The sequence below is a fragment of the Schistocerca nitens genome, chromosome 4, assembly GCF_023898315.1.
Source record: "Schistocerca nitens isolate TAMUIC-IGC-003100 chromosome 4, iqSchNite1.1, whole genome shotgun sequence".
NCBI lineage: Eukaryota > Metazoa > Arthropoda > Insecta > Orthoptera > Acrididae > Schistocerca > Schistocerca nitens.
This window is the reverse complement of record NC_064617.1, coordinates 949,414,176-949,441,711: the sequence shown is the minus strand read 5'-3', so window position 1 is coordinate 949,441,711 and position 27,536 is coordinate 949,414,176.

Below are 27,536 nucleotides of genomic sequence, written 5' to 3'. Positions count from 1 at the left end.
AAAAGTGGATGCAATATGTTGTAGAGCTGCCGGATGTCAGTTTGTTGGATAAAGTTCTATGGCTGTTGCACTTGGTCGGACAATATAGGGAGGAGTAATGCTGTTTGCTGATGACGCCGGAGATGTTGTCCGATGATGTCTGATATGTTCTCGACTGGAAATAGATCTCGTGATCGAGCAGGCCAAAGCAACATGTCGACGTTGTGTTGAGCATGTTGGGTTACAACAGCGGTATGTGGATGATAGTTATCCTGATGAAAATACCCATGGAATGCCGTTTACGAACGACAGCACAACAGGTCGAATCAGCAGACTGACGCAAAAATTTGCAATCAGGGTGCATCAGATAACCACGAGAGTGCTCCTGCTTTCATATGAAATCGCTCTCTCGGCCATAACACCAGATGTAGGTCCACTGTGTCTAGCAAGCGGACAGGTTGGTTACACGCCTCAACTGGCCTCCTCCTAACCAACATACGACAGTCACTATAGTTGAATTCTTTTATCTTGGCGGCTCGCGCATGCCCGCCCAGGCGCGGGAGATTGCTGCGTTGCCAGTTGCACACGGCGCACGTGCCAAGAGAAGCAGCGCCATAGTATAGCATAGTTCGCAAACTTACGTTTAGGGGGGAGCGCGCAGTACGTGAAGTAAAGCCACCACGGCCGCATTAACCCTTTCGCTGCTACAAAGACGTGCTCCCTGCATTCCGCGCTGTGCGCGATTTTGTCACTGCACTGCTCGCCTGTGCAGATACATGGTGTTCCGACTGCTTTGACACTCTTATCATTCGATTCCACTAAAACTGTTTGGCCCAAAAATTTGATTTTTACACATCTTCTTGACTGATACCTTCCCCCCATTAATGACTTAATTTTTTTTCGATGTTCAACGCAGTTATTATGCAGCATTAAATATAGTTAACCATTGCACGAAATTTTGAAGAGATTGCAGAGGTAAAAGTTCATAGAGTATACTTTCCATATGGTCGATTTTAGTTGCCACAATGTTGAGAATGAAATGTGGACAAGATACGTAAATTTCATATAAAATTTACTGTATAACAATATCTCATTTAATTTAAGTACCACATAGGTGTCGTATGTAATGTTGAGAAATATTCCATCTTTCGCGACTGTAACAAAAGTTTTATTTACACCGGGCACGTTTGGCTTTATTTTAAAGCACTTCAATCAATCAAAAGGCAGTACACAAAATACATTAAACAAAACTGTGGACTTACAAAAACATTAGGACTTGAATATACCGTCTATCAGTGAAGTCCTCTGAGCTACGTCAAATATAATTTTTGTGTGTGGCACACACAAACAACATTTATTTGCTAAAACACTGATCAGCAAACACAAACGTTGAATATTGTGTTACCGCAGCACAAAACTACGAAAGGTGACTTGGCAATGGAGGAGACAAAATACTGTCCACTGAAGATGCTTCAAAAGAGAGATACGCGTCTGGTCTAAATAAGTCGCTTATTACAGTTGCAGAAGAGGAATATATTTCAATACCATTGGTAAAACTGCGACTGTGGAACAAAAACAAGAAAGAGAGCATGAGTACCATTGTGTATGTGCCATACCTTTCACTGATTGAAGTGCTTTAAAATAAAGCCTAACGTGCCCGGTGTAAATAAAACTTTTATTACAGTCGCGAAAGACGGAATATTTCTCAATATTACATACGACACCTATGTGGTACTTAAATTAAATGAGATGATGTTATACTGTAAATTTTATATGAAATTTAGGTATCTCGTCCACATTTCATTCTCAACATTGTGGCAACTAAAATCGGCCATACGGAAAGTATACGCTATGAACTTTTACTTCTGCAAACTCTTCAAAATTTCGTGCAATGGTTTACTACATTTAATGCTGCATAATAACTGCGTTGAACATCGAAACAAAATTAAGTCATTTATGGTGAAAAGGTATCAGTCAAGAAGACGCGTAAAAATCAAATTTTTGGGCCAAATAGTTTTTGTGAAATCGAATGATAAGTGTGTCAAACCAATGGGAACACCATGTGTCTGCACAGGCGAGCAGTGCAGTGATGACAAAACCGCGCACAACGCGGAATGCGGGGAGCACGTGTCTGCAGCAGCGAAAGGGTTAATGAAGAGACAAAGCACTAGAAATTTCGAAAAATTGCATTCAAATGAATAAAATTCGTTAAGCATGGCACTTCAATATTGTTTTTAAATAAAGAAAATATTGTGCACCTCACAAGGATTCACGTAGAAGCCCAACATCTTCACCGTATTCGTTACTCCTTAAGAAGTATAACACGTGACGCAAAATACTGACAAACACCGTTTGTATGACTATGAATATTCACGCTTCGTCGAAGTACAATAGGAAATAAACAATTACCGCTGTTCTTTATTGCGGAAAAGCGGTTCGTGAGATTGATACAAACACCTTTCCTTGCTATCGCCTGAATTAGGAGTCTTATTGCTTGTTTTGTTTAATTAATTAATAGAATATGAAGCAGTTGGTATAAAGAATGCTTTTTCCAAACTTTCTATAAAAGAAAGTCTGCTATCAAGACATTGCTTTTGTTCTATTAGTTTATTTACGACTGAACATTTCTAAAACTGAAGACACTCGTCCATGCTCTGCACTGCAGTCGAGATCTGGCAACGTCATTCTCTGTTCATTGGCTGACTGTGTTTTGTGACGTCAGATGCGCAGAACGAACCTAAACTCGGCCGCCAACATAAATGACGCGCACTTTAGCATCGAAGTTGAACCAGCTTTCATCAGAAAACAACAGACATCCACCCTGCCCTCCAGTGAGCTCTCACTTGAAACTGGCCTCCTTCTAACAACATACGACTGTCACCGACATCGAAGCAGAACCAGCTTTCATCAGAAAACAACAGACCTCCATCCTGTCCTCCAGTGAGCTCTCGCTTGAAAGCAGCCTCTTTCTAAGCAACATACGACAGTCACCGGCATCGAAGCAGAACCAGCTTTCATCCGAAAACAACACACCTCCACCCTGCCATCCATTGAGCTGTCGCTTGAAACTGGCCTCCTTATAACAACAAACGACAGTCACCAGCATCGAAGCAGAACCAGCTTTCATCAGAAAATAACACACCTCCACCCTGCCCTCCAGTGACCTCTCGCTTGAATCTAGCCTCATTATAACCAATATACGACAGTCACCGGCATCGAAGCAGAACCAGCTTTCATCAGAAAACAACACACCTCCACCCTGCCCTCCACTGAGCTCTCGCTTGAAACTGGCCTCCTTATAACAACAAACGACAGTCACCAGCATCGAAGCAGAACCAGCTTTCATCAGAAAACAACACACCTCCACCCTGCCCTCCAGTGACCTCTCGCTTGAATCTAGCCTCCTTATAACCAACATACGACAGTCACCGGCATCGAAGCATAACCAGCTTTAATCAGAAAACAACAGACCTCCACCCTGCCCTCCAGTGATCTCTCGTTTGAAACCGGCCTCCTTCTAACCAAGATACGACTGCCACCGGCATCGAAACAAAACTGGCTTTTATCACAAAACAACAGACCTCCACCATGCTCTCCAGTGAACTCCCCGCTTGAAACTGGCCTCCTCGTATCCAACAGACGACAGTCACCGGCATGGAATCAGAACCAGCTTTCACCAGAAAACAACAGTCCTCCACCCTGCCCTCCAGTGAGCTCTCGCTTGGCACCACCGAATTCACAAATGGCAGTAGTTTGGAGTCAATGGAATGTACGTTGCAGGGCGTCTGCCTCAAAAATATCTTTCAAGTAACCGATTCGTAACACTTCGTTGTGTCACTTTGGTGCCAGCTCCTGTTCAAATTGCTGCTTATGCAGTACGACACGCCAGAGCCATACGGCGAACTCGACGGTCTTCTTTCTCGATAACGTGACGTGGACGTCCGGAGCCCAGTCTTCTACCGACCAATGACCACTGCTGCCAACAGTAATGCACAGTGGCTACATTCCAGCCATGTCTTTCTGCAGTTTCCCAGCAGGAACATCCAGCTTCTCGGAGTCCTATTAGACGACCATGTTCAAACTCAGTGCGATGATGATAATGGTGTCTCTGTCGCCTTAAAGGCGTTCTTGACTAACTTCAGCTCACCACGTCCAATCTGCAAGGTAACTAATGCTCAGAGCTGTTACAGCGTGTGTTTAAAGCAAATGTGATTTGCTTCCTTATAGTGACGCTACTACCGCCACTCTTATGCAACTGGCGCGAAATTTGAACAGACATGACCTTTCATAAGTAGAAGCACGGCTGCCAACTTCTGTTTATATCTCACAGCTCCTTCTTGATGTAGCGATTTTTTTCCGCCAGTGTATTTGATTGCCAAATATCGCAGAACTGCTCCTTAACAGGCAAAACAGTTTTTCCATAAAAGGAGGCAGCGGTGCAATATGAAACTTGCGAAACTATCGTTGTAATTCATCATGAAATGAACTTTTATCGCAAATAACGCATTGTGGTTTAACATATCGACATATAGATTAGCGCTAGTCCACAGTATACAGATTGTGTCTTTGGGATCTGCTTAGCAGTGTTAAGCGAAGTTCCATGTTGTGCCGTACGATACATCGACCGTAGGTGGGAATTCGTCATATCATCCCTTTGTACATTTCGACTGGGCTCTGGATGTCGAGCTGCTGGTTTGTAGTACTCATCCTTTGATTATTATCGCCTGGTGCCACGGGCAATCTCCTTTGATGTTTATTAATTCCCTTGCATCCACGTGCATGTTATGACAAACGTAGCTGACCGGAAACCATAGAGGTTAGCGCTTCATGGCTCTTTCATGTGAAAACTGCCAATACTGTTACAGCGTCGAGAGCTCATCTCTCACAGTGAGTTCTTTACCCCTAGAAGAACTGGGCCAACGGGAACTTCTCCTGAGGGACACTCCGTGTGGTAATGGTATGGTACTTGGTTGTCCCTTTGTGGCCTTTTGGAGTGATTTGACAACGATCTAAGAATCCGAGAGTACCTGTCGTTGCTTAAGAGGATTCGCTCATCGACCCAAACACATTGGGAACAAATTTTAAAATCTGACTCTCCGAATAGTTTTATAAACTAGTTCTGACATCAATCGACTTTTTGGGTAGTGAAAGGAGGAAATATTATAAAACTATCCGCAGACCCAAATTTTAAAATTCGTTACCAATGTGTTTACTTCGATGAGTATGCACTTTAAAGGTACTTTATTTCTTTTAATGGTCAATTTGAAGCATTTTATAACATTTCGACAGCAAACAAACACCAAAAACGACTGTGCCGGTATTCATGCTGACGTCACAAGCAAAGGATCATGAGAGGAAGTTTGTGAGGATATTGAAAGTGTATTTCAGTATGTAAAGGGAGATGAAAAACTATTTATCATGGGCGATTGGATGACGGTTGTAGACGAAGGAATAGAAATGTATTAAGGGAAAGTATGGGTTTGGCAGTACGAATGAGAGCGGAGAAAGATTGAGTTCTTAAATACACTTTAGATGGTAAGAGAGAATACTCTGTTCAAGAGTGACGAGTGGAATAGGTATTAATGGAAAAGACCTGGGGACATGGGAAAATTACAGCTGGATTACATCATGGTCTCACAGAGTTCGAAATTTCATATAGCGGAACAAACACTGGTAGCAGTTACTTCTGTAAAATATCTGGGAGTATGCGTGCGGAACGATTTGAAGTGGAATGATCATATAAAATTAATTGTTGGTAAGGGAGATTCAGTGGGAGAGTCCTTAGGAAATGCAGTCCATCAACAAAGGAGGTGGCTTACAAAACACTCGTTCGACCTATACTTGAGTATTGCTCATCAGTGTGGGATTCGTACCAGATCGGGTTGACGGAGGAGATAGAAAAGATCCAAAGAACAGCGGCGGGTTTCGTCAGAGGGTTATTTGTAAGCGTGATAGCGTTACGGAGATGTTTAGCAAACTCAAGTGGCAGACTCTGCAAGAGAGGCGCTCTGCATCGCGGTGTAGCTTGCTCGCCAGGTTTCGAGAGGGTGCGTTTCTGGATGAGGTATCGAATATATTCCTTCCCCCTACTTATACCTCCCGAACAGATCACGAATGTAAAATTAGAGAGATTCGAGCGCGCACGGAGGCTTTCAGACAGTCGTTCTTCCCGCGAACCATACGCGACTGGAACAGGAAAGGAAGGTAATGACAGTGGCACTTAAAGTGCCCTCCACCACACACCGTTGGGCGGCTTGCGGATTATGAATGTAGATGGAGATGTAGATATTAATGCGTTCACTGGAGCAGACATAAATTCAGGCGACAATTTAGTAAGGATGAAGAGTAGACTGAAGTTCAAGAGAATCGTTCCGAAGTACTAATGTTGATTGAAGTGGAATAGTGAAGTACTGAGAAAAGATGAGACCCGTTTGAATTTCGCTTAAATATAGATATTGCGAAAAGGAATATCAGAGTAGGTAGTTCAAATGAGGAGTTGTGAATATATAATACTAGCCATTAAAATTGCTACACGAAGAAGAGATGCAGCTGATAAACGGGTATGCATTGGAACTATATTATACTAGAACTGACATGTGATTACATTTTCACGCAATTTGGGTGCATAGATCCTGAGAAATCAGTACCGACAACAACCACCTCTGGCCGTAATAACGGCCTCGATACACCTGGGCATTGACTCATACAGAGCTTGGATGGTGTGTACAGGTACAGCTGCCCATGCAGCTTCAACACGATACCACAATTCATCAAGAGTAGTGATTGGCGTATTGTGACGAGTCAGTTGCTCGGCTACCATTGACCAGACGTTTTCAATTGGTGAGAGATCTGGAGAATGTGCTGGCCAGGGCAGCAGTCGAACATTTTCTGTATCCAGAAAGGCCCGTACAGGACCTGCAACACGCGGTTGTGCATTATCCTGCTGAAATGTAGGGTTTCGCAGGGATCGAATGAAGAATAGAGCCACTGGCCGTAACACATCTGAAATGTAACATCCACTGTTCAAAGTGCCGTCAACGTGAACAAGCGATGACCGAGACGTGTAACCAATGGCACCCCATACCGTCACGCCGGGTGATACGCCAGTATGGCGATGACGATTACACGTTTCCAATGTGCGTTCACCGCGATGTCGCCGAACACGGATGCGACCATCATGATGCTGTAGACAGAACCTGGATTCATCCTAAAAAATTACGCTTTGCCTTTCGTGCCCCTACGTTCGTCGTTGAGTACACCATCGTCGGCGCTCCTGTCTGTGATGCACCGTCAAGGGTAACCGCAGCCATGGTCTCCGAGATGAATGTCCATGCTGCTGCGAACATCGTCGAACTGTTCGTGCAGATTATTGTTGTCTTGCAAACGTCCCCATCTGTTGACTCAGGGATCGAGACGTGGCTGAACGATCCGTTACAGCCATGCGGATAAGATGCCTGTCATCTCGACTGCTAGTGATACGAGGCCATTGGGATCCAGCACGGCCTTCCGTATTACCCTCTTGAACCCACCGATTCTAAATTCTGCTAACAGTCATTGGATCTCGACCAACGCAAGCAGCAATGTCGCGATACGGTAAACGCGATAGGCTACAATACGACCTTTATCAAAGTCGGAAACGTGATGGTACGCATTTCTCCTCCTTACATGAGGCATCACAACAACGTTTCCCCAGGCAATGCCGGTCAACTGCTGTCTGTGTATGAGAAAAAAGTGGTTCAAATGGCTCTGAGAACTATGGGACTTAACTGCTGAGGTCATCAGTCCCCTAGAACGTAGAACTACTTAAACCTAAGTAACCTAAGGACATCACACACATCCATGCCCGAGGCAGCGGACGCGCGGTTCCAGACTGTAGCGCCTAGAACAGCTCGGCCACCCTGGCCGGCTGTGTATGAGAAATCGGTCGGAAACTTTCCTCATTTCAGCACGTTGTAGGTGTCGCCACCGGCGCCAACCTTGTGTGAATACTCTGAAATGCTAATCATCTGCATATCACAGCATCTTCTTGTCGGTTAAATTTCACGTCTGTAGCAAGTCATCGTCGTGGTGTAGCAATTTTAATGGCCAGTAGCGTAGTTAGAACTTCTCCGCTTGCTTCTGGTTTCTGCGTATACCCACACCATAGTCGAAGTACACAACTGTTACTATTGCAAAAAGCAAGAAAATAAGAGCACAACTGCGCCTTCAATCGTCACTTCAATCGCGTTCTACCACTTTAAAGAAAATCCTTACTCCTTTCTATAAATCCCTGATATCCTATAACCACTATATTGTTTACCAGCTACTACCCTGAGTTGTGGAACACCTGAAATAATTTTCCTCTTCTGAAAGCACTTGCCTCCAAATAAAATCTCTTCAGACCAACACATCAGCACTACCTCAGACTTCAGAAAAACCCCTGAGCCCACCCCAAGCTTTCAAATTCACAGACGCCATGAACAACACGTCCCTTTTTCCATCATCTAGTGTGGCTTCCTTCACAACTTCTCTAGTGATGACAAACTCTTGCACCTATTCCTCCCATACTAACAACACAATCGACATCCACTTCCCTCTTCACTTATGACCATGTACGGGAATCACATCATCTTTCAGCTAATGGTACAGCAACCGCTTGAGATTTTTAAGAAAGAATAGGCAGTCTCGGTTGCATAATGATTTTATTTATTTAATTCGTGACGCGTTTCACTCTTGCAGGAGCATCATCAGATATCGCCCAAAAACACCCGAAGACCACTGACAAGTCCACAGAAGGTTCTGCAATCGCCATAAAGGGCACGTCATCCAATAAGATTTCAGAATGTGTCCTCTAAATTTTATTGGATGACGTGAAATTTTTGGTGACTGAGGGATTCAATGTACACTAGCCAGTGGTTCTCGTGTGTTTTTAGCCGATGTCTGATGTTGCTCCTGCAAGTGTGAAACGCGTCACAAATTAAATAAATAAAAAACCATTTTGCAATCTAGACTGGCTATTCTTTCTTGCGTAGGAATCTGGTCTCCTGTTCAGACTCAACTGGTATACGCTTGCAGTCAGTTACATTCGCCTAATTGCACCCACTCTAACTAACTTTCCACATGACGTGAACATTGAAAACAGCTACTATAGCATTTTTCCTCGAGCTAAAGGCATGCTCCAAGGATTTGGCCTGTCACAGACCCTACATCTTTACTACACAGCCGTTGTACAGAAGCCACCCATTCCTATACACGCACTTCAATATGCTGATGACGACGGTCGTTTTGGAACGGGCTCTTTTCTTACATCACAGAAATGCTCCAAGATCACAGACATTCTGTCACGCGTCGTTTCTTTCTGCTTGAGTGATGTCTCTTTGTTAAATCGAGATGGTACGAGCCTGCATTACCGTGAGTGGAGAGCTTTCACTGGCATCGGCCAATTGGAACGCTAGGTGCCAAGAATTCGGTTCTGTCCCTCCCGCTCTGATCGACTAAGACACTTCTTATTCGTCGCTCGGAGCAGCACTCCGTGGCAAATATCTTTGTACACGTTTGTATGGAGTGAATATGAATCCATTCGATCAGAAAGCACTAGTACAATGGCGAGGACGCAGCAAGCTGTGTGCAATGAAATAACTCTCATATGACTGGGAGCTATGAGAGAAATTAGGTGAAGTCGCATCGTTTGTGTGTGTCCTTTTACGTGCAAATTTCACATGCAAGATATCATGTTTACACTTCTATTAATACGGGACACGTGATTAATTTAATCTGTCTCTGTACTAGGCATATGTAAATTCAAGTGAGATACAAGCAGTTGTTGCCACCCACGAAGAGGTTTCCAGTGGATCTGTAATATTATTTCATTTGTAACGCTAAGATGTTGTTCGGAAGGAATGTGAGATACTCCGATTCGATTTATATTTATCACGACCACGGCGAAGTAGTACAACTAATCTAATGCTAAATTCTACTGTTTAGTTACTGCATTTAGATTTCGTGAATTCATTAATCCGTACCTTTACCTCGTATTTGTTATTTCAGTCCCGTGTATTTGTCTCCACGTTAGAATTCTCATGAACTGTTAACTGGCGGTGTGCTTCTCGTTTTTTTGCTGGCTTTGAATCAGTGTTACATTACATATGCGTTCAATACCAGCATTTCTTGCTGTATAAAAATATGCAGTGAACAAGGTGAGCTGTCTCTGATCAAATACCCCTAGATTCCCTACTGCTGCTGCCGAGATTGCGTAACTGCAAGTAATTTCTTTTGTCAAGTTTGCCAAATGTTCGTAGATTATTAGCCAAAGTGGGTAATACGGACATTTTTCCTTGCACAGACTGGACACACAAGTTGCGATTTACTATATTTCGAAGATGTATAATATGTGGTTACCTGTTTCGTGTACGCGTACAATATACAGCTGTGTTACTTCCGAATAACTTCCCCATTTTTCGTTGCGCGTTTTATGAGTTTGCCATCTTATCATTAGTTAAAAGTTCAGATGGCTTTGTCATTCGGTCATATTCATAAAATGTGTTCGTCACTTCGGCGAAAAGCGCGTAGATATTGGAGGAAGGCAACTTGCAGCATGGTGTAGTCAACGGTACTTTTCCACCAGTCCTGTAAAAACCCAAGTCAGAAATGAAGGAAAATCCACTCGGGCATTCTATCGTGACACCCCTCCTCACAATACACAACTATCCAATCCACTCAAAACTAAAGTACTTCGTGCTAACACTCAATCAAAAGCTAATCTGGAATCCCCACCTACTAGCTATCCAAAAGAGAACTTAAAATTGACTAAAACTATTGACTAGCAGATGATAGGGAATAACGCCTTACGCTTTATAGTACGCACCACTACCATTAATGCGGCATTGTACGGCTTTGGATGTATTTATTCAGACTACTACTTCGTTCCACAACATGGTTCGGCTCTTTAAACTATTATCGAGTGTTCAGCTATAAACAAATATACACACACTAAATCACTGTCACGAAAGAGGAACACAGTGGTGTGAATGTACATTAACGGAAAGAGAGTCAAATATAAAAAATGATAGCGTATTCATTTGATTTGCTTCCGTTCGTTTTGTATTACAAATCATACTGCCTTGATGGTTTCACAGATACTTGAGAAGAAGTGCAAAAATATAAGGCTGACCAAATAATAAGACTGATGGCCGACTGTCAGTTTCAGAGTTATATGCACGTATTTTCTTCCTATATACAGGGTGAGTCGCCTAACATTACCGCTGGATATATTTCGTAAACCACATCAAATACTGACGAATCGATTCCACAGACCGAACGTGAGGAGAGGGGCTAGTGTAATTGGTTAATACAAACCATAAAAAAATGCACGGGAGTATGTTTTTTAACACAAACCTATGTTGCCTTAAATAGAACCCCGTTAGTTTTGTTAGCACATCAGAACATATAAACAAATACGTATCCAGTGCCGTTTGTTGCATTGTAAAATGTTAATTACATCCGGAGATATTGTAACCTAAAGTTGACGCTTGAGTACCACTCCTCCGCTGTTCGATCGTGTGTATCGGAGAGCACCGAATTACGTAGGGATCCAAAGGGAACGGTGATGGACCTTAGGTGCAGAAGAGACTGGAACAGCACATTACGTCCACATGCTAACACCTTTTTATTGGTCTTTTTTAGTTACGGAGTGGAATAGAGTTGTCCCGACATGTCAGGCCAATAGATGTTCAATGCGGTGGCCATCATTTGCTGCACACAATTGCAATCTCTGGCGTAATGAATGTCGTACACGCCGCAGTACATCTGGTGTAATGTCGCCGCAGGCTGCCACAATACGTTGTTTCATATCCTCTGGGGTTGTAGGCACATCACGGTACACATTCTTCTTTAACGTACCCCACCTGCACATTCCGCAATTAACGCTAGGCTGACCCTTGACAGGATGTTCGACGGGCGTTTCATAGGACGTGGAGGACGCATAAATTGGCCAGCCCGTTCTCCTGATCTTACATCTCTGGAATTCTTTCTGTGGGGTACGTTAAAGGATAATGCGTACCGTGATGTGCCTACAGCCCCAGAGGATATGAAACAACGTATTGTGGCAGCCTGCGGCGACATTACACCAGATGTACTGCGGCGTGTACGACATTCATTACGCCAGAGATTGCAATTGTGTGCAGCAAATGATGGCCACCGCATTGAACATCTATTGGCCTGACATGTCGGGACACACTCTACTCCACTCCGTAATTGAAAATGGAAACCACGTGTGTACGTGTACCTCACCCCTCATGGTAATGTACATGTGCGTCAGTGAAAAAGACCAAAAAAAGATGTTAGCATGTGGACGTAATGTGCTGTTCCAGTCTCTTCTGTACGTAAGGTCCATCACCGTTCCCTTTGGATCCCTACGTAATTCGGTGCTCTCCGATACACACGATCGAACAGCGGAGGAGTGGTACTCAAGCGTCAACTTTAGGTTACAATATCTCCGGATGTAATTAACATTTTACAATGCAACAAACGGCACTGGATACGTATTTATTTATATGTTCAGATGTGCTAACAAAACTAACGGGGTTCTATTTAAAAAAACGTAGGTTTGTGTTAAAAAACATACTTCCGTGTATTTTTTATGGTTTGTATTAACTAATTACACTAGCCCCTCTCCTCACGTGCGGTCTGTGGAATCGATTCGTCAGTATTTGATGTGGTTTACGAAATATATCCAGCGGTAACGTTAGCTGACACACCCTGTTTATATATATATATATATATATATATATATATATATATATATATATATATATATATATATATATATATAAAACAGGGTGAGTCAGCTAACGTTACCGCTGGAACAATCTCCTTATCTCTCTCTACGAAAATACTGTTTATCTGTACCATTAATTTCTTTTCACGCCCTTGGTCCCTGAGCTCGCGTTGATTTTCACGCTTTTGCTCCATTCGCTCCTGTTCCTGTCTTTCTATAGCCCTTTCTTGCTGCTGCTTGATAGTGAACCTTTTTTAATAGTGACGGTAGCATAATCAGTAGTAACACAGCTTGAGGATTGCCAACTTCTGCCCCTTGCCCAGTAGAAATATCATCATTAATTTCTAACTGTTTGACTGCAGGAATGTCTGCTTCTTGTGACAACATCTCAGTTTCACTTTCGCTTGGGACATCAGTTAATGGATTGCCTACATAAATTACTAGATTTTCTAGTAATTGCACAGTAGTGTGCGTAGATTGATCTACTTGAGGATCTGATGCCATTTCTGCATCAGCCTGCTCATTCGGTTTTACCTGCGTCTTTGACCTAACCGTTATATCACTAATCTTGCACAATATATAGAGATATCACTGACAATGACACGATTGACACAAAATAATCTTACATCTAACACATGTACATGGATAACAAACAATAACTAAAGTGGTTCAAATGTGTGCACAAAATTTTACTAGATAACTATACTTGAAAATATTTCACTCGCAGCCGGAATATCGTTAATTACGAGCGTGTGCTTCCAAGTAGTAAAGATGGATATACGTTCCTACTAGAGATGGGCAAAATGAAACACATAACTGTTACAATACAAATGAGACAATACAATGTAATGTTTCGAACAGTGAAAGAGTTTGTCTTTTGAAATAGTACTGGAGGCGGGAACAAACTGCAGAAACAACGGATACGCTACTGGGATTCCCAAATTTCGTTAGTATGGGTAATATATACCCGGCCTGCTAATATTCATGCACACATTGTGGAGAATAGGCACATTGACTATAGACTCATGAATAAAGCCACATAATTCGAAAAATTAACGAAATGTAAGAGAAAAAAAATTGTGTACCTCAAGGTGTTTCAAATCATTACTATAAATCCACCATGCTTCCCAGCCCTTCCCGTTCACCATTACATCATCAATGATCCGTCAGTCACATTGCTTGAAAGTACATCCAATTTACGTATATGTCTAAAAACTGCCACACTACGCCTTTTATAATTCAAAATCTTGTAGGTTTACTTGAGTTTTTTTAATGTGATTACTGTACATGAACAGAGAAGCATATTTTATAGGAGATATGTAATTTAACTGAATGTTTTTCACACTTTTGTTATTTTGAATGCGAATAGTGTGCTTTATTTTATTGTTTGTTAGTGTTTATAAAGCATATATTACGCCATTTCGGAATAGAGCAGTCAATTAGAAACGAAACTTTATTTTCGGAAATCTTAAGCATCATGCTGTTGTGTGTCAAAAAGATTTCGACACTCTTGAAAGAGTTTGATGAAGTAGTATGTTAAACGTATTTCCGTATCTGTGCCGTGCCCGAATCTCGTCCGAGACAAAGTGAAATGAAGCATCACTGTTTCGATACAGTTAGTCCGTCCAAGCACAAGTGGACTGAAACAGCGTTATTTTGAAACAACGATACAGTTTCTGTGGCTGGCTCGAGATCGAATCTGGTCCCGTTATCCGACACCAGTGTTTCGAAACAGTGAAACAGTTCCACGTATCGATACACTGTATCGAAACATAGAAACAGTGGCCAAGTCTAGTTCCTACTTATTTCTTGAGCCACTCGTGGACAGCACGGCTTAATCAGTGTTGAACGGCTCTTGCTCCGCAGTTGACAAACACTTGCAGAGCAAGCTCAGTGATGAAATAAAGAACAACAGAAAGATGGTACACTCTGCCTATAAGGAATCACAATACTTTAATTATTTATAAATGATATTTCAGGTAGATCAAAATATATAACAATTCGTTTGATCTCAAAAATGATTATCCCGGCTAATATTTGTCACTCTGTTAAAGAAATCTCCACTTGTTGTGTACAAATGTTGTCTGTAAAGTCGTGTGAGTAGCACTAAATTGCATATCATTTATCAGATTTTACACAACTGCTACTTCAGATTGAAGCACTTTTCTCTAGCAAAAGGCACATTTAGTTACAAAATACTACCCGCACACAACACTGACGTATGTTTCCTATTAAAATATTTCATGTAAATAGTCCGAAATATTTAGGCTTCATAGGTCAGCAAATAAGAAAGTGATATTACGTAACGTGCTGTGAACACTATTTTTAAAGATTCAATCTGAGTTGAATTCTGTCTTTTAAAGTAGATTCGGGACCACCGGTGCACATTTATTTCAATTCATTATTATTTAACAGCATTTATGTTTGTTAAAATTCTCGATTCAAAACAGTCGCGGAGATTCTCGATTCCATTTATATCCACCCCCCCATGAACCATGGACCTTGCCGTTGGTGGGGAGGCTTGCGTGCCTCAGCGATACAGATGGCCGTACCGTTTAAAGTGCAACTACAACGGAGGGGTATCTGTTGAGAGGCCAGACAAACGTGTGGTTCCTGAGGAGGGGCAGCAGCCTTTTCAGTAGTTGCAGGGGCAACAGTCTGGATGATTGACTGATCTGGCCTTGTAACACTAACCAAAACGGCCTTTCTGTGCTGGTACTGCGAACGGCTGAAAGCAAGGAGAAAATACAGCCGTAATTTATCCCTAGGGCTTGCAGCTTTACTGTATGGTTAAATGATGATGGTGTCCTCTTGGGTAAAATATTGCGGAGGCAAAATAGTCCCCCATTTGTATCTCCGGGTTGGGGACTACTCAGGAGGACATCGTTATCAGGAGAAAGAAAACTGGCGTTTTACGGATCGGAGCGTGGAATGTCAGATCCCTTAATCGGGCAGGTAGGTTAGAAAATTCAAAAAGGGAAATGGATAGGTTAAAATGAGATATAGTGGGAATTAGTGAAGTTCAGTGGCAGGAGGAACAAGACTTCTGGTCAGGTGACTACATGGTTATAAACACAAAATCAAATCGGGGTACTGCAGGGGTAGCTTTAATAATGAACAGGAAAATAGGAATGCGGCTAAGCTACTACAAACAGCATAGTGAACGCATTATTGTGGCCAAGATAGATACGAAGCCCACGTCTACCAAAGTAGTACAAGTTTTAGGCCAACTAGCTCCGCAAATGACGAAGAAATTGATGAAATGTATGATGAGATAAAGGAAATTATTCAGATAGTGAAGGGAGATGAAAATTTAATTGTTATGGGTGACTGGAACTTGATAGTAGGAAAAGGAAGAGAAGGAAACGTAATAGGTGAATATGGAATGGTATTAAGGAATGAAAGAGGAAGTCGCCTGGTAGAATTTTGCACAGATCATAACTTAAACATAGCCAACACTTGGTTCAAGAATCATAGAAGAAGGTTGTATACATGGAAGAAGCCTGGAGATACCGGAAGGTCCCGGATAAGACAGAGATTCAGGAACCAGGTTTTAAGTTGTAAGACATTTCCAGGGGCAGATGTGGACTCTGACCACAATCTATTAGTTACGAACTGCGGATTAAAACTGAAGAAACTGCAGAAAGGTGGAATTTAAGGATATGGGATCTGGTTAAACTGACAGAACCAGAGGTTGTAGAGAGTTTTAGGGAGAACATTAGGGAACGATTGACAGGAATGGGGGAAAGAAATACAGAAGAATGGCTAGCTTTGAGGGATGAAATAGTGAAGGCAGCAGAGGATCAAGTAAGTAAAAACACGAGAGCTAGTAGAAATCCTTAGGTAACAGATGATATACTGAACTTAACTGATGAAAGGAGAAAATATAAAAATGCTGTAAATAAAGTAGGCAAAAAGGAATACAAACGTCTCAGAAATGAGATCGACAGGAAGAGCAAATTGGCTAAGCAAGGTTGGCTAGAGGACAAATGTAAGGATGTAGAAGTATACTGGGTGGTCCATTGATAGTGACCGGGCCAAATATCTCACGAAATAAGCATCAAACGAAAAACCTACAAAGAACGAAACTCATCTAGCTTGAAGGCGGAAACCAGATGGAGCTATGGTTGGCCCGCTAGATGGCGCTGCCATAGGTCAAACGGATATCAACTGCGTTTTTTAAAACAGGAACCAACATTTTTTATTACATATTCGTGTAGTAGCTAAAGAAACATGAATGTTTTAGTTGGACATTATTTTTTCGCATTGTGATAGATGGCGCTGTAACAGTCACAAACGTATGGTCACAATTTTTAACGAACAGTGGGTAACAGGTAGGTTTTTTAAATTAAAATACAGAACGTAGGTAAGTTTCAACGTTTTATTTCGGTTGTTCCAATGTGATACATGTACCTTTTTGAACTTATCATTTCTGAAACGCATGCTGTTACAGCGTGATTACCTATAAATACCACATTAATGCAATAAATGCTCGCAGTGATGTACGTCAACCTCAATTAACTTGGCAATACGTGTAACGACATTCCTCTCAACAGCGAGTAGTTCGCCTTCCGTAATGTTCGCACATGCATTGATAGTGCGCTGACGCATGTTGTCAGGCGTTGTCGGTGGATCACGATAGCAAATATCCTTCAACTGTACCCACAGAAAGGAATCCGGGGACGTCAGCCCTGGGAAACGTGTGGGCCACGGTATGGTGCTTCGACGAGCAGTCCACCTGACATGAAATATGCTATTAAATACCGCTTCAACCCCACCCGAGCTATGTGCCGGACTTCCATCATGTTCGAAGTACATCGCCATTCTGTCATGTAGTGAAACGTAGTAACATCGGTAGAACGTTACGTAGGAAATCAGCATACATTGCACCATTTAGATTGCCATCGATAAAATGGTGGCCAATTATTCTTCCTCCCATAATGCCGCACCATGCATTAACCCGCCAAGGTCGCTGATGTTACGCTTGTCGCTGCCATCGTGGATTTTCCGTTGCCCAATAGTGCACATTACGCCGGTTTACGTTACCGCTGTTCGTGAATGACGTTTCGTCGCTAAATAGAACGCGTGCAAAAAATGTCATCGTCCCGTAATTTCTCTTGTGCCCAGTGGCAGAACTGTACACGACGTTCAAGGTCGTCGCCATGCAATTCCTGGTGCATAGAGATATGGTACGGGTGCAATCGATGTTGATGTAGCAATCTCAACACCGACGTTTTTGAGATTCCCGATTCTCGGGCAATTTGACTGCTACTGATTTGCGGATTAGCCACGACAGCAGCTAAAACACCTACTTGGGCATCATCATTTGTTGCAGGTCGTGGTTGACGTTCCACATGTGGCTGAACACTTCCTGTTTCCTTAAATAACGTAACTATTCGGTGAAGAGTCCGGACGCTTGGATGGTGTCGTCCAGGATACTGAGCAGCATACATAGCACACGCCCATTGGGCATTTTGATCACAATAGCCATACATCAACACGATAATGACATTTTCCGCAATTGGTAAACGGTCCATTTTAACACGGGTAATGTATCACGAAGCAAATACCGTCCGCACTGGTGGAATGTTACGTGATACCACGTACTTACTTACGTTTGTGACTACTACAGCGCCATCTATCACAAAGCGAAAAAAGTGGTCCAACTAAAACGTTCATATTTCTTTACGTACTAGACGAATATGTAATAAAAATAGGGGTTCCTATTTTAAAAAAGCGCAGTTGATATCAGTTGGACCAATGGCAGCGCCATCTAGCGGGCCGACCATAGCGACAGGCTAGGTGAGTTTCGTTCTTTGTAGTTTTTTCGTTTGATGCTTATTTCGTGAGATATGTGGCCCGGTCACTATCAATGGACCACCCTGGATATCACTAGGAATAAGATAGATACTGCCTACAGGAAAATTAAAGAGTTCTTTGGAGAAAAGAGAATCACTCGTATGAACAGCAAGAGCTCAGATGGAAGCCCAGTTCTAAGCAAAGAGGGGAAAGCAGAAAGGTGGAAGGAGTATGTAGAGGGTGTGTACAAGGGTGATGTACTTGAGGACATTATTATGGAAATGGAAGAGGATGTAGGTGAAGATGAAATGGGAAAAATGATACTGCGTGAAGAGTTTGACAGAGCACTGAAAGACCTGAGTCGAATCAAGGCCCTGGGAATAGACAACATTCCATTAGAACTACTGATAGCCTTGGGAGAGGCAGCCCTGACAAAACTCTACCATCTGGCGAGCAAGATGTATAAGACAGGCGAAATAACCTCAGACTTCAAGAAGAATTTAATAATTCCAATCCCAAGGAAAGCAGGTGTTGACAGATGTGAAAATTACCGAACTATCAGTTTAATAAGCCACGCCTGCAAAATACTAATACCAATTCTTTACAGACGAATGGGAAAACTGGTAGAAGCCGACCTCGGGGAAGATCAGTTTCGATGCCGTAGTGATGTTGGAACACGTGAGGCAATACTGACCCTACGACTTATCTTAGAAAATAGATTAAGGACAGGAAAACCTACGTATCTAGCATTTCTAGACTTAGAGAAAGCTTTTGACAATGTTGACTGGAATACTCTCTTTCAAATTCTGAAGGTGGCAGGGGTAAAATACAGGGAGCGAAAGGGTATTTACAATTTGTACAGAAACCAGATGGCAGTTATAAGAGTCGATGGGCATGAAAGGGAAGCAGTGGTTGGGAAGGGAGTGAGGCAGTGTTGTAGCCTATCCCCTACGTTATTCAATCTCTATATTGAGCAAGCAGTAAAGGAAACAAAAGAAAAATCGGAGTAGGTATTAAAATCCATGGAGAAGAAATAAAAACTTTGAGGTTCGCCGATGGCATTGTAATTCTGTCAGAGACAACAAAGGACCTGGAAGAGCAGCTGAACGGAATGGACAGTGTCTTGAAAGGAGGATATAAGATGAACATAAACAAAAGCAAAACGACGATAATGGAATGTAGTGGAATTAAATCGGGTGATGCTGAGGGAATTAGAGTAGGACATGAGACGCTTAAAGTAGTAAATGAGTTTTGCTATTTGGGGAGCAAACTAACTGATGATGGTCGAATTAGAGAGGATATAAAATGTAGACTCGCAATGGCAAAGAAAGCGTTTCTGAAGAAGAGAAATTTGTTAACATCGAGTATAGATTTAAGAGGCACGAAGTCGTTTCTAAAAGTATTTGTATGGAGTGTAGCCATGTATGGAAGTGAAACGTGGACGATAAATAGTTAGTACGAGAAGAGAATAGAAGCTTTCGAAATGTGGTGCTACAGAAGAATGCTGAAGATTATATGGGTGAATCGCATAACTAATGAGGAGGTATTGAATAGAATTAGGTAGAAGAGAAATTTGTGGCACACCTTGACTAGAAGAAGGGATCGGTTGGTAGGACATGTTCTGAGGCATCAAAGGATCACCAATTTAGTATTGGAGGGAAGCGTGGAGTGTAAAAATCGTAGAGGCAGACCAAGAGATGAATACACTAAGCAGATTCAGAAGGATGAAGAAGCTTGCACAGGATAGAGTAGCATGGAGAGCTGCATCAAACCAGCCTCTGGACTGAAGACCACAACAACAACAACAATATATTCTGATAAAAGTCTTTTAGCCTTTTGTTCTCTAGTCTTTAGTATTTAAAATTATTCTCAATGAAAAATGTTTCATATTTTTTATACCAGGTACTAGTAAATTCCGCTGTAAGTTACTAGCGCTAATGACTGCGCTCCTATTTGCGGAGCTGAAAATTAACACTTGAAAACATTAATTAGATTGGATTACAATTTAAATAAATAAAAATCCACGTCTAGACAATAGCGACTCTATTTTTCAAATAATAAATAACAATATAGTTACAGGTTTTCCCTTTACAGACCTCACACGTCTCACGTCCAAACAGTTCATCGGTTAGCACAGGAAGAACAACTGAACCTGAATTATCACAGATAATTGTCTATGAATGTAGTTCTCTGATAATAGTTTTAATTCACATAGAAATTAAATTATTACAGAAATAATTATGGTCATTTTTACACTTACAGTCTTTTTTATACGTAGTATCGATAATATTTGTTGAAGTTTGTACACTTAGTTCATTTTAACATCTTGTGGCTGGAACATAGTGGCATGGATATTACAAAGCCTAAATGAGGATGATCGGAGGCGGATTTGAACTGCCGTCCTCACGAATGCGAGTCCTGCGTGCTGACCATTGCGCCACCTCACTCGGTAGACTGAAATGTCGTTCTTTCCAAGTACAAAACTGTTAAATAGATATGTGTAGCAAACAGAAAATTCCATATAAGAGAATTCGCGTATTATATAGACGGTATGACTAATTGCAGATATGTGGGAATTGTGAATAGACTAACCCAGCATCGTTGTCCGCATGAACGTGACACACTGAGTCTCACCCAAACCGCAACAGAGCACGAATCCAAACGGAAAATTTACAAACATCGCAAACGCAACCCGCATGCCAAGTGGTTAGTGTCTTTATTGAAAACGAAGATCCAAAAGTTTTCCGATAATCGTGTCCTATAAAACGATACCTTACCGCAGTGAGCACATTCCTGCCTCGCTGAAAACCTGACTTTTGTTCTAACAGATTTCCCCAAAGCCTGAAACCAAAAGCTGACTATTGTTATCTGCTCAGAATGCCACAATGCAATACACGAAAGCCGGCGAGTTTTCATCCGCTTCAGAAAAAAAAGGAATACAGGCGCCAAAAAAATGTGCGTATTTGCTGACAAGTTTATCTGGCGAACGGGGTGTTATCTGGGTACATCTGCTGTGCCCCGGGATTTGGGAGCGGGGTTTATGCGCCGATGTAAAATGTTGCGGTGGTGGGTGCAGCAGCGCGCCGCTCGCCGGTCCGGCTCGTGGCTGCCGCCGTGTCCCGGCCGACGCTGTCCACACACACCTTTGTTTACAGCCGCGCCGTAACTCGCCGCCCGTATTGATAACAATTGCACTTGCAAGAGGCAGATGCCGCCCGCGCGCGTAAATCTGGCGCGCCGGCCTGCCGCTGACGCTAATGGCTTTTGGAAAACCGGCGCGCGTGATTCCAGAGCGAACCTGTGAGAGCTCCAGCCACGTATCCACGTAAGCACACACAGACGACTAGCCACAGCGATATCTCTCTCACCGCGCGCCGTCAAAACATCAATAAATATTGTGAGCGACAGCGGACAGGTAACGGGCAAAATGTGCTATAGGTTAAAGCGAAGGTTGTGACTCGATAGATACATATACACTCGACAGATTAAATTTTTTCCAGATTGTGGTTCCTTCTTAATCAACATATTAACCGCTGACATAACGTAAAGCCATTTATCACAACAACCTCGCTCATATCTACAGGGTGTTACAAAAAGGTATGGCCAAACTTTCAGGAAACATTCCTCACTCACAAATAAAGAAAAGATGTTATGTGGACATGTGTCCGGAAACGCTTAATTTCCATGTTAGAGCTCATTTTAGTTTCGTCAGTATGTACTGTACTTCCTCGATTCACCGCCAGTTGGCCCAATTGAAGGAAGGTAATGTTGACTTCGGTGCTTGTGTTTACATGCGACTCATTACTCTACAGTACTAGCATCAAGCACATCAGTACGTAGCATCAACAGGTTAGTGTTCATCACGAACGTGGTTTTGCAGTTAGTGCAATGTTTACAAAATGTGGAGTGGGCAGATGCCCATTTGATGTATGGATTAGCACGGGGCAATAGCCGTGGCGCGGTACGTTTGTATCGAGACAAATTTCCAGAACGAAGGCGTCCCGACAGGAAGACGTTCGAAGCAATTGATCGGCGTCTTTGGGAGCACGGAACATTCCAGCCTATGATTCGCGACTGGGAAAGACCTAGAACGACGAGGACACCTGCAATGGACGAGGCAATTCTTCGTGCAGTTGACGATAACCCTAATGTCAGCGTCAGAGAAGTTGCTGCTGTACAAGGTAACGTTGACCACGTCACTATGGAGAGTGCTACGGGAGAACCAGTTGTTTCCGTACCATGTACAGAGTGTGCAGGCACTATCAGCAGCTGATCGGCCTCCACGGGTACACTTCTGCGAATGGTTCATCCAACAATGTGTCAATCCTCATTTCAGCGCAAATGTTCTCTTTACGGATGAGGCTTCATTCCAACGTGATCAAATTGTAAATTTTCACAATCAACATGTGTTGGCTGACGAGAATCCGCACGCAATTGTGCAATCACGTCATCAACACAGATTTTCTGAGAACGTTTGGGCAGGCATTGTTAGTGATGTCTTGATTGGGCCCCATGTTCTTCCACCTACGCTCAGTGGAGCTCGTTATCATGATTTCATACGGGATACTCTACCTGTGCTGCTAGAACATGTGCCTTTACAAGTATGACACAACATGTGGTTCATGCACGATGGAGCTCCTGCACATTTCAGTCAAAGTGTTCGTACGTTTCTCAACAACAGATTCGGTGACCGATGGATTGGTAGAGGCGGACCAATTCCATGGCCTCCACGCTCTCCTGACCTCAACCCTCTTGACTTTCATTTATGGGGGCATTTGAAAGCTATTGTCTACGCAACACCGGTACCAAATGTAGAGACTCTTCGTGCTCGTATTGTGGAGGGCTCTGATACAATACGCCATTCTCCAGGGCTGCATCAGCGCATCAGGGATTCCATGCGACGGAGGGTGGATGCATGTATCCTCGCTAACGGAGGACATTTTGAACATTTCCTGTAACAAAGTGTTTGAAGTCACGCTGGTACGTTATGTTGCTGTGTGTTTCCATTCCATGATTAAGGTGATTTGAAGAGAAGTAATAAAATGAGCTCTAACATGGAAAGTAAGCGTTTCCGGACACATGTCCACATAACATATTTTCTTTCTTTGTGTGTGAGGAATGTTTCCTGAAAGTTTGGCCGTACCTTTTTGTAACACCCTGTATAAAGGTGTGTTTACTACTTCTGCTAATACGTTTTCTTCTTCCATGTTGCCTTCTAATTTCTTACCTTCTTACTGTTACTGTTTCGTTAGTTTTCTTTCCGCCAGTATCCTTCCACATAGGGTGAGCCGTGCTCACTCCGAACTATGCGTTTCCTTGAATTTGGCTACCTATCTATCTGAACTCGAAAACGAAAACCGTCAATTGCTTGACGCTTACAATAGAAGACAATAACATCACTTTCAATATTTTTCGAAAAGAAACGTACACTGACCAAATCGTGCCTGCTTCCCCTTTTCATCCACAGTCTCAAAAAATGGCCTTTTTTCACTCTACCGTCCACCGAGCCACCTGTATACCACTTTAAACAGAAGAGTTTGATGAGGAGATTAATTCACTTAAAACCATAGCAGTCAATAATGAATATACGCCTAACATAGTGGAAGATATCCTAAAAAAAAAAAAGAAAACTGCAAGAACCACCACGCTCAACACCTCAAGCACTGAAATTAGCCCAAAGAAACGTTTTTCTATTCCTTTCACAGGACCCATTTCCTATCAGATTCAGCGCATGCTTCGCACCAAATACAACTGCAATGTTGCCTTCTCTACTGATAATAATCTAAAGAGAAACTTCATTCATAATCTGAAATCCATTCGCTCCCCTACAGAATGGTCTGGCGTTTATAAGATCATCTGCGATACCTGCTCCTCATATAGGGCGAACTGGACGTGCTTTCACCATCAGATACAAAGAACATCTTTTGAGAAAGAACGGCACCAGTCCCCTAAATTCAACCTTTGCCGATCATCTCTTAATTACTGGACACGTGCCTAAAGCCATAGGCGATAACAGTATTCTGCATACCGAAAAGAATGGGCGTAGGTTAGATGTTTTAGAGGAATTGGAGATTTTCAAACTTCTCTCTCGTCATGGTGGCCTCATTCTCAACGATCAGCAGCAGCAAAATAAAAACTCTTCCGACCGTATAAAGCCATTGCTTGATCTTTGATTCAGATTTCCTCATGCAGTTTACCGAAATGTTGTTTTCCTGTTACATCTTTGTTGATTTCTGGTATGTCATAACTAACTTTTTTTACGTTACAAAATGTATCTCTGTTTAAAGCAGATAAATATGTAACTTCATCCTATTATTGTTAGTGCTTACGTTATGCCTGAATCAGCTCCATCACAATTTCATGTCTAATTTTGAATTTACCTATCCTAGTTGTTTCTGCGGCTACTAGATGGCGCTCGTAGCAACACTATGTTAACTTGCCCACACTTTCTAACGTGGGCACCTCAGTCTGGTTGCACCCCTTGTTCACTAAAGTACGAGCAGCCCTTAGCGGCTCGCCATCTTACTTACAACTATTCATGTCGTCGCCTTTCCGGCTTAGATCTTTTTTAATATGTGACTTGTAAGTACTGCATCTTTTTCCAGTCAGTATAAACTATAATTTTAATAATGTATTATATACCTAATATGTTTTAGAACAGTTAGCCTAATTCTGAAGACGACGCTCATAGTGGCGTCGAAACCTGGTCAATTTTGACTTAGTATTTGTGACCGAGGGCTTATTTGTTCTAATACTATCTACCTGTGTTTGTTTTCCCGCCGTTGTTGCGGTATTGCCGTGGTTCTTCCTCCTTGTACGTGTGGCAGCAGCGATGTGTATCGATATTTGCACTGTGTACCATCTCTGGTCTTGTGCGTATAGTTTCTGGCTAGGGGGTGTGCGAGTAGTCGGTGGGCTGGTGCGGACCAAGGAGGACATCTCCGTGGGCTGCAGTCGGCTGTGTCCGCTGGCGGTCCCTGCGCAGTGTCGGAGCGTGTGTGGAGCTGTCCGATAGCTACGAGCTTCGTGGCTCACCGACCCAGGACGTCAAAGTAGAGTGGTGTGTTAAGTACCCAAGCCACGTCCGTTCATTTTGTGTCGTTCGTTTCGGTGGTTCACTGTTGGAGTGCTGTTTCCGTGAGCAACACCAAGTGGTTGTAGTGGTGCAATGGAGCCGCCGTGTGGTGGAATGAACTATATCGGTTCACTACAATCCAAGTGCACCAGCGGAATTCTCTGCCTTGTGGCCGTTAGTGTTCCAGTTACCTGCCCTGGCCACTAACGTAATTTCAGGCAGTGTCCTTTCCTCACCTGCTGTCGCTGTCCAACATGGTGTGTAGTTTTAACAGCTTAGTAAATATTTCATTGTGGATATCACGTCCGTAACAGTTTGATCTTTGAGTTTTTATGTACCGATTGGCAGCAAGCAAGCCGTTTGGTCGGTCGGTCCATGACTGTCTCTTGGTTGGGTTACCGACGGATCAAATGTAGTTGGGCCCACAACCTGTCTCACCTACCTAAGTGAACGTTAACGCTACGAGGGCTACGCCCTCCCCCCCCCCCCCCCACCTTGGAGACGTCAGAGTGCCATTGTCTATACTGTCATTTTCATGGGCTTTTAATGGTCTGTTGGTAATATATTATAGCCAATGATTTAAAAAAAAATTATTCTGTTTTATGTAAATCAATTTATGTAAATCAATTGTGGGCCTTCAGCCGCTTAAAATCTTATTCGTAAATTTAGTTATTGTTGTTGCGTTGCTTTTTCGTTTAGTGGGGGTTCGGCCACTGAAATCTTAAGGGTTAAGTTATTTTTTAATTATTGGAAAATCAACTGTGGGCCTTCAGCCGTTTAGGACCTTATTCTCAAAATTTCCCCTTAAGCTAAAACATAGCGGCCTTCTGCCTTAAAAGATTATGGTAATATATTTTAAAATTTTGAAATTTAATTGTGGCCTTCAGTCGTTTGTATCGCACCATATATATGTTTGTTCTATCCACTTTTAACTTGAGGCTTTCAGCCTAGCTGTAACGGCCAAACTTTCAAGAAACATGCTTCACACACAAAGAAAGAAAATATGTGATGTGGACATGTGTCCGGAAACGCTTACTTTCCATGCTACAGCTCATTTTATTACTTCTCTTCAAATCACATTAATCATGGAATGGAAACACACAGCAACAGAACGTGACTTCAAACACTTTGTTACAGGAAATGTTCAAAATGTCCTCCGTTAGCGAGGATACATGCATGGAATCCCTGATGCGCTGATGCAGCCCTGGAGAATGGCGTATTGTATCACAGCCCTCCACAATACGAGCACGAAGAGTCTCTACATTTGGTACCGGGGTTGCGTAGACAAGAGCTTTGAAATGCCCCCATAAATGAAAGTCAAGAGGGTTGAGGTCAGGAGAGCGTGGAGGCCATGGAATTGGTCCGCCTCTACCAATCCATCGGTCACCGAATCTGATGTTGAGAAGCGTACGAACACTTCGACTGAAATGTGCAGGAGCTCCATCGTGCATGAACCACATGTTGTGTCGTACTTGTATAGGCATATGTTCTAGCAGCACAGGTAGAGTATTCCGTATGAAATCATGATAACGTGCCCCATTGAGCGTAGGTCGAAGAACATGGGGCCCAATCAAGACATCACCAACAATGCTTGCCCAAACGTTCACAGAAAATCTGTGTTGGTGACGTGATTGCACAATTGCGTGCGGATTCTCGTCAGCCCACACATGTTGATTGTGAAAATTTACAATTTGATCACGTTGTAATGAAGCCTCGTCAGTAAAGAGAACATTTGCACTGAAATGAGGATTGACACATTGTTGGATGAACCATTCGCAGAAGTGTACCCGTGGAGGCCAATCAGCTGCTGAAAGTGCCTGCAAACGCTGTACACGGTACGGAAACAACTGGTTCTCCCGTAGCACTCTCCATACAGTGACGTGGACAACGTTACCTTGTACAGCAGCAACTTCTCTGACGCTGACATTA